This window comes from Cebus imitator, unplaced genomic scaffold (assembly GCF_001604975.1).
Source record: "Cebus imitator isolate Cc_AM_T3 unplaced genomic scaffold, Cebus_imitator-1.0 Scaffold526, whole genome shotgun sequence".
Lineage (NCBI taxonomy): Eukaryota > Metazoa > Chordata > Mammalia > Primates > Cebidae > Cebus > Cebus imitator.
Window position 1 is genome coordinate 419,070 of NW_016107841.1, and position 11,429 is coordinate 430,498.

The window sequence follows — 11,429 nt, forward strand, 5'->3', positions numbered from 1 at the left end:
AATGATTTCAAGTGGTACGTTAATTTGCAGGCCATCTCCTTGAGGCTGGGAAAGTTCAATGACGTGCTAGAAATCAGCATGCCAGGCTGGTCACCGAAGGGCTCGCTGTCCTTGTTCTGACGTCTTCAGGATTTTTGGCCTATTTTTCCACTCTCCTGTTTTCCCATTTTCTTCTTCCTTATTCTTTGCATCTCATGCTCATTTTTCTACTTAATCTGTAGTGGGGGGGAGCACAGGTAAAACATAAATTGCCTATTTAAATTGTTAGCCACGCTTTACCAACGGCCTTTGTCTACTCAGCCTCCCCTTCCAGGTATTTTAAAATGTGAGTGTCTTCTGATCCTGTCCTCATTTTCCGACCAATTACCTACTCAACGTCTCTATTTCAGTGTCCCAGAGTTGTGTCAAACTCAAACCCCAAACCAGTCACATGGTCTTCTCTCTTGAAGGGTTCTCCGGCCATGTTTCCCAGCTTCAGGGAGTGTTAGCTCCATCCCCATGGCTGCACAGGCTGGAAATTGAGGAGTCACCTTTGAAGCCTCTCTCCTGCTGTACTGATTCAGTCTTCACATTCTGTTAATTTCACTTTCTTTGTGTGTCTCTTCACATCTGCTTCTCTCCACTTAAACAACCTCTATTATATTCAGAGAGTGTCATCTGTTACCTGGGCCTCTGAACCAGGCCCCTGGAGGCTCCTCCAGTCCAATCTCCATGCTAAAGCCAAAGCAGCCTCAATAAGATGAAAGTCCTGTTGTTCCATCCCTTAGTTCCACCATTAGGACTGCTCTTGCTCTTACACAGGGCTCAGAATCTGTAATAAGGGCTGGAAGATTATTATAGCCTGTGTGTTTCCAACTCTATCTCTAACTCTTTTCTTTAAAGAAGACTCCAGGCTTCATGTGAGAATGCTACGTTGGCCCACTGAGACACTCAGGAGAAGCCCAAACTCCTGACCCAGGACAACTGCAAGATCACAGATGTGTGTGTTTAAGCTGCTAGCTGTTGATAATTTGTAAACAGCAGTGGAGACTTGATGTGAAAACCTCTACATGGCTCTCACCAGAATATTGGCTTTCAGTCTTTGCTGGAGTTGAAGACGGGCAATGTTCAGGAAGGATTCTGGGGGTATAGGAGGAGGGGAGGATTTGCCTGCTTCTTGTTTAAATTTAATTCATTCCAAACATGTATTTAAAATATTTACTGAGTGGTTACTAAGTATCATACATTATTACAGACTCCTGAAATATGGCAGTGAGCAAAACAGAGATCCCAGCATTGTCAGAACTTACACCATGACCAAAAGAGATGGATCACAAATTAGAAACATATTTTTAAAAATATGTTTAACAGGGAACCAGGTTTTAAGTATAGAGACAACAAAAAACAGCAGGGAAAGGAGCGTCAGCAGGGAAATGGGATCAGGTATTACAGGTTGGATAACAAGGTATAATTTCAAATAGGGTAGTCAGAGCATGCCCAGTTGAGAGGGTCACATTTGAGTACACTCTCGAGTGAAGCTTGTGGACAGATTCTGGGGAAAGAGCACGCTAAGCAGACAGAATAACTTTTGCAAAGGCTCTGAGGTGGGAGCATGGCTGGAGTGTCACACAACAGAAGGAAGCCAGTGTGTCTGGAGTGAAGTTAATGTTGAGAGGTCAAAGTGCGTGTGTCTGTAGCTGCATGGATTACATAGGGCCCCAGAGGTCATTGCAAGCATTTGAGCTCTTCCTATAAGTGAAATAAAGAAACATTTCTGGATCTTTCAGAAGATGAGGGACATGCTCTCACAGATCACTGTTGTTTCTCTGCTGAGCACAGACACCAGGGGAAGGTGAAGTAGGCAACTGTTCTGGAAGCCAGGTGATGATGCAGGGAAGAGGCTGCAGCTCTGCTGGTTTGGTACAAGTGGAGAAGTGACTGATTTCTAAAAGTTTAATCATCACCCTGCTGCCTTTTACAGGTAGCTGATGCTGCCATTGCCTGAGACCCTGGGGACTCAAAGGCATAAATTAATTTTTCTTCTTCCTGGTTGCTGCTTGGAAGTCAGTTTCTCAGATAAGATTCTTCATTTACTCACCTTAAATCTGCTTTCCAGCTAACATATTTACTTTCTCTAACCCTCATAACCTGTGAACAGCTAACGCAGTTTCGTTTTGCCCAGGGATGATGCAGTCATGTGCTATGCAGGCTAAAGGCCGAGCGATTGTGAAATGGGTAGTGATTGGTCACTGCACTGGGGCCACACAGATGTGTGCAGTCCCAGGCAGAGTGTGACAGACGGTCAGGAACTGTGGTCTCCTCTCCTTCTGCCCCTGGAACTTTGTGCTTATGTCTGTAAAAAAAAGACCCTTTAGGTTTATTGTGTGATATTTTAGGCAGAAGCAACATATACATATATTTGATTGATATACTTGTTTACTCTGCTAAGAGTATCCTGTTATTTTAATTTTTTGAAGAATGATTAATATTAAATTTTAGCAAATAAATTTTCTTCATCACATGACTTTTTAAATTTAAAAATTATTTTGGCTAATTATTTTATTTGATTTCTAAATGTTTAGACAAGATCATGGAAATAGCCAACTTGACGTTAGTTTCTGTGTGAGTCAGGGTTCTCCAGAGGGAAAGAACTAATAAAATAGATGAATATATGAAGGGGAGTGTATTAGGAGAACTGACTCACACGATCACAAGGTGAAGTTCCACAATAGGCCATCTGCAAGCTGAGGAACCAGGAAGCCAGTCCGGGCCCCAAAACCTCAAAGGTAAGAAAGTCAACAGTGCAGCCTTCAGTCTGTGGTGAAGGCCTCAGAGCCCCTGGTGTAAGTCCAAGAGTCCAAAATCTGAAGAACTTGGAGTCCAATGTTGGAGGGCAGGAAGCATCCAGCACAGCAGAAATCTGGAGGCTGGAAGACTCTGCCAGTCTCATCCTTCCACGTTCCTCTGCCTGCTTTATCCTGGCCACGCTGGCAGCTGATGAGATGGTGCCCACCCAGATTGAGGGTGGGTCTGCCTCTCCCAGTCCACGGACTCAAATGTGAATCTCCTTTGGCAGCACCCTCACAGACACACCAGGAACAACACTTTGCATCTTTCAATCAAATCAAATTGCCATGCACAGTTTCTGACACATAAGCATACACACAGAAGGATGTTGCTGGACCTTTTGCTAACATTTTATTTAAAATTTCTTACCTATTATCCTTAGCAAAATTGGGTCTTTTCTTTCTGCTCTTTCCAAGGTGTTTGTTGTTGTTATTTTATGTTGTTTTTAACCAAGGAATTGATAGCTTTAACAGTGATCTGAAATAATTGTCTCCTTTTATATGCTCTGGAATAGTTTGGGTAAATTTGAGATTATTTACTACTTGCAAGTTGAGCATAACTCACCTTTAAAACATTTGATCCTGGACTTCCTTTGTGGAAAGATACTTAGTGATTCAATTTTGTAATGGTTATAGGACTATTTTAGTTTTCTGCTTCAATTTGAAACAATTTTGGAAAATTAGTTTCTCTAGGAGTTTAAATATTTCATTGAAGTTCTTAAATTTATTGGCATAGAGTTGTTCATAATAACTTCTCACCTCTGATTCTCCTTAGATTTAGTTGTTACACACATTTTATCATTTATAGTACTATTTTTCTGTGCCTTATTTCTTTTCTTAACCAAAAAAGTATCTTAATTTATTTTTATTTTTTAGCTTTTAGATCATAATAATCTCTATTACAGATTTTTAAATTGTGTTAATATTTGTTCATACCTTTAGTTCCTTTCTTTATCCTTTCTTTGTGTTTTTCCCTATTGTTTTGCTTCAATTTAGAAAATTAGTTCATCAATCTTAAGTCTTTCTTCTTTTCCAACATTAGCATTTAAGACTACAACTTTCCACATGAACACTGCTTGGCCTGCAATCCCTGGACAGCCTCTGAGTTTGCTTTCTGTCTGTCCCATGTGTCCTGTGAGGCCATGACAACCAAAACCCCAGGTCTCCCACTCAGCGTGTAAGAATGTCTGTCTCTGAGTTACTGGTCTGTTTATCGAGGTTTTAGTTTCTGCATATTTCTTACTCATTTGCCAGCTCACTGACAGGTGAAAGAGGAGCTTTAAAATGCATATTTGAGGTTTTTGGTTGATTGCAGTGATGGTCTCGTCAGTCAAGGTTGTAACCACATAGTCACTGAGGGTGGTCTTCTGCCTGCACCTTTGCCATTTGGGAAGCTGGACCCACTTGTCATTGTTTTCACAAAAAAAAAAAAAAAGAGAAGGACCTCCTCTCTCCCTCTCTCTCTCTCTCTCTCTCTCTCTCTCTGTCTTTAAATTTTTGAACCTACAATATTACTTAATTTATTTCAAACATGAAGCTTAAGTGTTTGAGCCAATATATTTTCAGGGACACCTCATTGTCCCTGGCAAGATTATAAATTTCTATCTCAGAATTTGTTATCTAGTCAACATTCAATGATAAGTTGGCCAATACTCCAAGAAGACCTCTGTAAGTCTGCAGCTGTGGTTCTCAGTGCTCACCAGTGACCCCAGCTAGATGTAAAGTACCATCATAAAAGCCCGAAAGTGGACAAGATTTGAATTTTATAAAAAAGAATCTGTCCCATGAACATCGGTGAATGAAAACAGATGGGAGAAAGGCAGAAACAAAGGCAGTAGTCCCTGGTGTTAACTGTGTGTTTTCATTCCAGATGTTTATGAATTTGTTTTCACCCAGCCAAGATGTGATGCTACATTTGGATAGCAAGACAACAGCAAGAGCAACAGTAGTGATAGAAATTCCATTGAAGACCAAGTCCTGTGGCCCAGCAGGAGGTGTTTTTTATATGCATTTGTCCATTCTCATGCCACTATGAAGAACTACCTGAGACTGGGTATTTCATAAAGAAAAGAGTCTTAATTGACTCACATTTCTGCATGCCTGGGGAGGCCTCAGGAAACTTACAATCACCACTTCACAGGGCAGCAGGACAGAGAATGAGTGCAAGCAAAGGGAATGCCAGATGCTTATGAAAACACTCTTTATCATGAGAACAGCAAGGGAGAACCACCCCCATGATTCAATGATCTCTACATGGTCCCACCCTTGACACATGGAGGTTATGGGGATTACAATTCAAGGCGGAATTTGGGTGAGGACACAGAGCCAAACCATATAAGTCTGCTCCTGTCCCTGTCAACTCTTATGTCCTCACATTTCAAAACACAGTTATGTCCTTCCAATGGTCCCCTAAGGTCTTAACACATTTCGGCATTAACCCAAAAGTCCAAGTCCAGAGTTTCATCTAAGACAAGGCAAATTCCTTCCAACTATGAGCTTGTAAAATCAAAAGAAAGTTGGTTACTTCCTAGATATATTGGGGATTCAGGCATTGGGTAAATACACCTATTCCAAATGGGAGAAATCGGCCAAAACACAGGGCAGTCATTAAATCATAAAGTTTCAAAATGATCTTTGACTCCATGTCTCACATCCAGGTCACGCTGATGCAAGGGGTGGGCTCCTGTGACCTTGGACTGTCTCACCTTTGTGGCTTTGCAGGATACAGCCACTTTCCCAGCTGCTTTCGTGAGCTGGTGTTGAGTGTCTGTGGCTTTTTGGGACCACAGTCCAAACTGTCCATGGATCTACCATTCTGGGAACTGAAGAATGCAGTGGTCTTCTCACAGCTCTACTAGGCAGTCTTGGTACCAAGTTATTGTATTAGTCTGTTTTCACACTGCTATGAAGAAATACTCGAGAATGGGTAATTTATAAAGAAAAGAGGTTTAATTGACTCACAGTTCTGCATGGCTGAGGAGGCCTCAGAAAAGACCTCTTCATGGGGCATCAGGAGAGAGAATGAGTGCAGCCAGAAAAATGGCCAGATGCTAATAAAACCATCAACTCTCATGAGTACTCGCTCATTATAATGAGAATGCCCCCATGAAGAAGTTACTTCCACCTGGTCCTGCCCTTGACATTAGTGGATTATGGAGATTACACTTCAAGATAAGATCTGGGTGGGGACACAGAGTCAAACCATATGAGCACATAGTACAGCTACTTTTCTCAACACAAGGAAGGACCTATCGCTTGCTTTTTAAAGAAGGGCTTGGCGATTACGAGTGTTTTAAGATTATTAATGTGCTTTGAAAAGTCTGTTTTTAGGACAACTCTGAGGCAATCAGGAGTTAATATTATTAACAGGTTCTAAAGGAAAAAACAAAAAAGCAAGGATGGAGACATGAAGTGACTTTTCCAAGATCATACAGCTGCTAACTGGCAAAGATGACTTTCAGAGATGTGAATCTCGTTCACTTTTCTGTACAGTAAATCACCTGGTACCTTTTCATATCATGGTTTGATGCACATAGTTTCTATTTCTCTGTGGCTATAGCAGTGGACACAGTCTCAGTGTTAAGTTTGTTTCTGATATGGCTATCTGGTGATAGTACCACTCATTCCACTGTGATTGGAGGTGGTGCACCTTGGAGGATGAAGCATGGAACACAGTAGACCGATGGCCCCTGCCTGGTCACCCTGTAAGGATTTGGTCTTTATCCTCAAAGTGAGCAACAAGAAGCCAGCAAAGGCTTTGGATTGGACTGCATGTTAGTGTGCATTCAAATATTATTCTGATTTCCATGTGCAGAATGGTTTTTTTTGGGGGGGGTGTCTCTCTGTGTTATTTCTTACAATTGCATATTAATTGATAATTATCTCAAATAAAAAGTTGAGTTACAATTGCCTATTAATTGATAATTACCTTAAAGTTCAAGTGAAGAAAAAAAATTTCAAGGATGATCCTGACAAAATCAACAAAATACATGCAAGTTCTTGATGACATCATACTGGTCAGAAAAGTGGATTCGTTTCAACAATGTCATGAACTCTACTTGCCGGAGTGATCAAGAATGTGTGTCCGTCTCTTATTAGGGGGCTTCCTCTCAGGCTCATACTTGGCCATGGGAGCCCTTGGGAGGGCATTTGCAGGGGTCCCAGTGAAAGACTTTAGCTAGGTAGTGGCAGTGGGGATGGAGGGAAAAAGAAAGCTCTGAGAAATATTTTGCTGAAAAAGTGATTGAGGGTTATAGGGACTGAGGAAGAGAGGATTCAGGAAAGACACCTGATTTCTGCTTCACACAACTGGTGATGATTATGGCATCCTCTGAGTTAAAGGATGGGCAGATAAGGGTACGACCACTGATGGCTTCTGAAACAACAGATTTCCCCCACCCTGTTTGACTTAGTGGTTGTGGGCCACACGGCTCCTGGATGGGCCTGGAAGCCTGAATTTCCAATGCATTCCAGGTGACACTGAGTTGCTGGCCTGACAACCAGATTTTGAGCAGCACTGCAGAAGAGGACCAGTTTTTAGAAGAAAAATCTCAAGTTCCATTTTAGTCATGTGAAATGTAATATAATTATACTCCTCTCCCCCTAGTTTTACTCTGAAATCGGGGGGCACCTCCCACCCCTTCTGTTTCCCTTTTGGGAGAGGCACCATTTTTAGTGGAAAGTGAGTGGTGCGTGGTAAGGAGAGCCCTTGCCAGGTGGACTGGGTAGCGGGCATCTGGTCGCTTTTGTGTCCCACGCTCCTTCCCACCAAGCACACTGCCTCCAATCTTAACAGAATGACTGGCTCTGGCACCAAGAGTGCCCGTTATCAAGAACTAACTCCATACTGAGACTGAAGCCTGAGCTCTAATACTAGCTCTTTTACTTTCTGTCAAGGTGACTTTACACTAGTTATGTAACCTTCGTAAATATCAGTTTTTAAATGTGTAGAATGCCTTAACCATGGTATTTACGTATCAGGGTTGTTGTGGGCAGAGGGTGGACAATGTGTGTATGGGAAAGTATACCAGAGAGTCCACTGTAAATATTGGTTATCATCTGTCTACCATCTGTGCCAATGTGTGAATAGTGCAGCATGCCTGCTAGCCTCTGTTGTGCATCACGGAATTACCTGCGTATTCCAGTGTGGAAGCCTCCTAAGGGCAGTGTACTCTCGCCTGTTCACAGGTGGAGCTGGCTCAGGCTTTCTCATTTTAGGGGATTGTTCAACAAATATTAATTTCATTGACCTAAACATAAAGTCTCTTCATACATTTAGTTCATGTTCTCGTTTATTCATTTTCAATCCTTCTCCAGACTTTAAGGAACAAAATGTTTTCGTTCAGTTCTAGAATGTAATACTGTCTTGGAATTATCCTCATTTGAAGAGCAGCACAGGAGTTCAGCCTCCTGTTGTCAACCCTACCTATTTTCAACGGCTCCAAAATATAATGTTCAAAGCGTTACATAAAGCTAACATTTTACCTTAATATTTACCATTTCAGTAATATATATTCACATATGTGTGCAAAATGGCATAAAGTGTGACTTCGGCTTCAATGGCTTTATTGGCTCTGATTTTTATCTTTTCATTTCTGATATTTTGTCTGGGTCTATGGTTCACCTGAAATACTGATTGTAATGCTGGAATCCTTCTAGTTGATCATATTTTATTTCTGACATTGCAAACAGTTCTTTCATTTGATCCAAGCTCTAATACAGGGAAGTATGACAAAATTTTGAAAGACTTGGAGAAGTTTGTGCTGCCCATCTGAATTCTGACCACCTTTCAAATATCAGGAGGCTGAAATACTGTTTGCCCAGTAATCAGAAGACTACTGTTGACACGGGACTTACTTTAAACTTCAGGACTAGGTGAAAAGCCTTGTTACTTGCTTAGGACTTTAGCCAAGTCAAAGGAAAGTGAAATTGACATAGAGTAGGGTTGTGTTCCCACAAAACCTGCCAATGGACATTTACAGCACCTTTGTTCATAATTTCTAAAACTCAGAAGCAACCAAGCTGTCCTTCAGTGGGTGAATACATAAACAAACTGTGTGCATCCAGACAAGGCAATATCGTTCAGCACTGAAAAGAAACGAGCTATCGAGCCATAAAATGACATGGAGGATCCTAAGATGCATATTACCAAGTAAAAACCCAGCTAAGAAAGCTCCAATACTGCGTGGTTCCAACTGTACGATGTTGTGGGAAAGGCAAAACTATGGAGATAGTAAAATATAGTAAAATACTCAGTGTTTGTTTTGTGTTGGGTTAAGGGCTAAGAATTTTTAGGAGAGTGAAAATATTCAGTATGACACTACAATGGTGGATACGTGTGTTAGAGTGTTCTCATGCTGCTAATAAAGGCATACCCAAGACTGGGTAATTAAAAAAGGAAAAAGGTTTAATGGACTCACAGTTCCACATGGTTGGGGAGGCCTCACAATCATGGTAAAAGGTGAATGAGAAAAGACATCTTACACGGGAGCAGGTTTGTGCAGGGAAACTGTCCTTTATAAAACCATCAGATCTTGTGAGACTTATTCACTATCACAAGAACAGCATAGGAAAGACCTGCTCCCATGATTCAGTTGCCTCCCACCGGGTCCCTCCCATGACATGTGGGAATTATAGGAGCTACAATTCAAGATGAAATTTGAAATTTGGGTAGGGACACAGCAAAACATGTCAGTACATACTGTTACCATACATTTATGTAAACCCACAGAATGTACAACACCAAAATTTGGTAGGGACACAACCAAACATATCAGTACATACATGTCACCACACATTTGTCTAAACCCACAGAATGTACAACAACAAAAATGAACCCTAATGTGAGCTTGGGACTCTGTCAGTTTGGGCTCATCGACAGCAGCAAGTGTGCCTTGGTGTACTGGACATGCTGACAATGGGGAGGGGAAGGAAGTATATGGGTTATATCTGCTTCTCCATTTTGCTGTGAACCTAAAACTACTCTTAAAGTTTTTTTTAAATAAAAAATGATAGAATGTCTTTTTGGAGGTTTGCTTCTAATAAATAGCCTACTGCCAATTGTGCATGCAAAATGATTATGAATATGGCAGGTGGTATTGAGCCGTAAGGTGCACCAAATGATATGGTTTTGCTTTTCCTTTATATGAATGACAGACTCCAACACTGATAGGTAGAATTATTTAAATAATTTGCAAACTAGTCTGGATCACATACATTTCAGAAGCATGAAAATTCAGTTCCGGCAGTAATGAGAATTTCTTTGCCAGTGAGTACCTACTATCCTACATAAAGTCAAGCCACATACAGAATTGTTATGTGTGTGTGAGAGAGAGAGAAGAGAGAGAGAGAGAGAGTTCTCTTTTGTCTGACTTCCTTTTGCATGTATTATTAGCACAGTGTCTTTCTTCATGAGAAGTTCAATGACTGAAAGTGTTTATCACCCTGTATTCCCCCGGCCACCTGTCCCCTCTGTACTGCAGGTCTTCTCCCCACTTCCCATTCCTTTGTCGTTCTTTCCTTTCTTTTGCCCTTTGGATTTTCCAGATGGCGTGTCTAGCACTTCCTTTATATTTTAAGCGGACCCTCACTTGCAGCATTGCTTCCTAGTGCACTGTCTTTTATAACAGAGTTAAAAATAGTTTAAAAGCGGAGTAGAAGCCACAGGATTGGGCCAAAGCCAAAGCCTCTAAACTCACGGGAGCTCAGTTTTTGCTTTAAATTTTGATTTTCATGTTTGTGTATGGCTCGGACCTCCGTGAAATGACAAGTCGGAGTTGAACCCCTGATAATGAGCGCAAGACAGATCTTGGCGCATAAGCCTGGTAAACTTCATTCACTCTTGAGCCTGAAACCTATCCTGTCCTTAACGTTTTGTCTGTAATTACCTGGGGATTTTTGTTTGTTTGTTTTCTTCTTTCCTATGATCTATGATCACCAAGTCAGCTGATACTTAACAAATAGTTTGATATAGAAATGGACGATTTTCTTCACAAAAAGTACTTAAGTTTGCTTCCCTCTCTTCCCCCATAATTAATCCTTCCCCAAAATTTTTTGCTTTTTTTGATAAACAAAAAACGACATGATCTAGAAGCCATGTTCTTGTTTGTTTGTTTTGCCTTTGTCTGTACTGGTTTGATGTGGAAACAGCAGGTTCTGAGACCCAGCAACGCAACTCCAGTATCAAATGATTTGTGTGACTATGCCCCATTATTTCCTTCCTATTTACAGGCTGACCATTTTAACTATTTTTCTTTTGTAACAATTCCATTAATTTTGGTCAATAATTGTGAATATTCTTCTTAAATAAACTTTATTTTTCTAAGGTGGTTCTCACAAAGTTACTCTTGTTTTATTTCCTATACAAACTGCCACAACTAAAGTACAGTATTTTTAGTTTAATTTTTTATGTTTTAGTGTATTCTCACTCAGTGAACTCATGTGCTTCTCCTAAATTGCTCTAATTATTGTCCTTTGAGTAATAGTTCTTATAGAACCAATGTTTTGTGTGTGTGTGTGGTGTGTGTGTGGTGTATGTGTGCGTGGTGTGTGTGTGATGTGTGTGTGTGTGGTGTGTGTGGTGTGTGTGTGCGTGGTGTGTGTGTG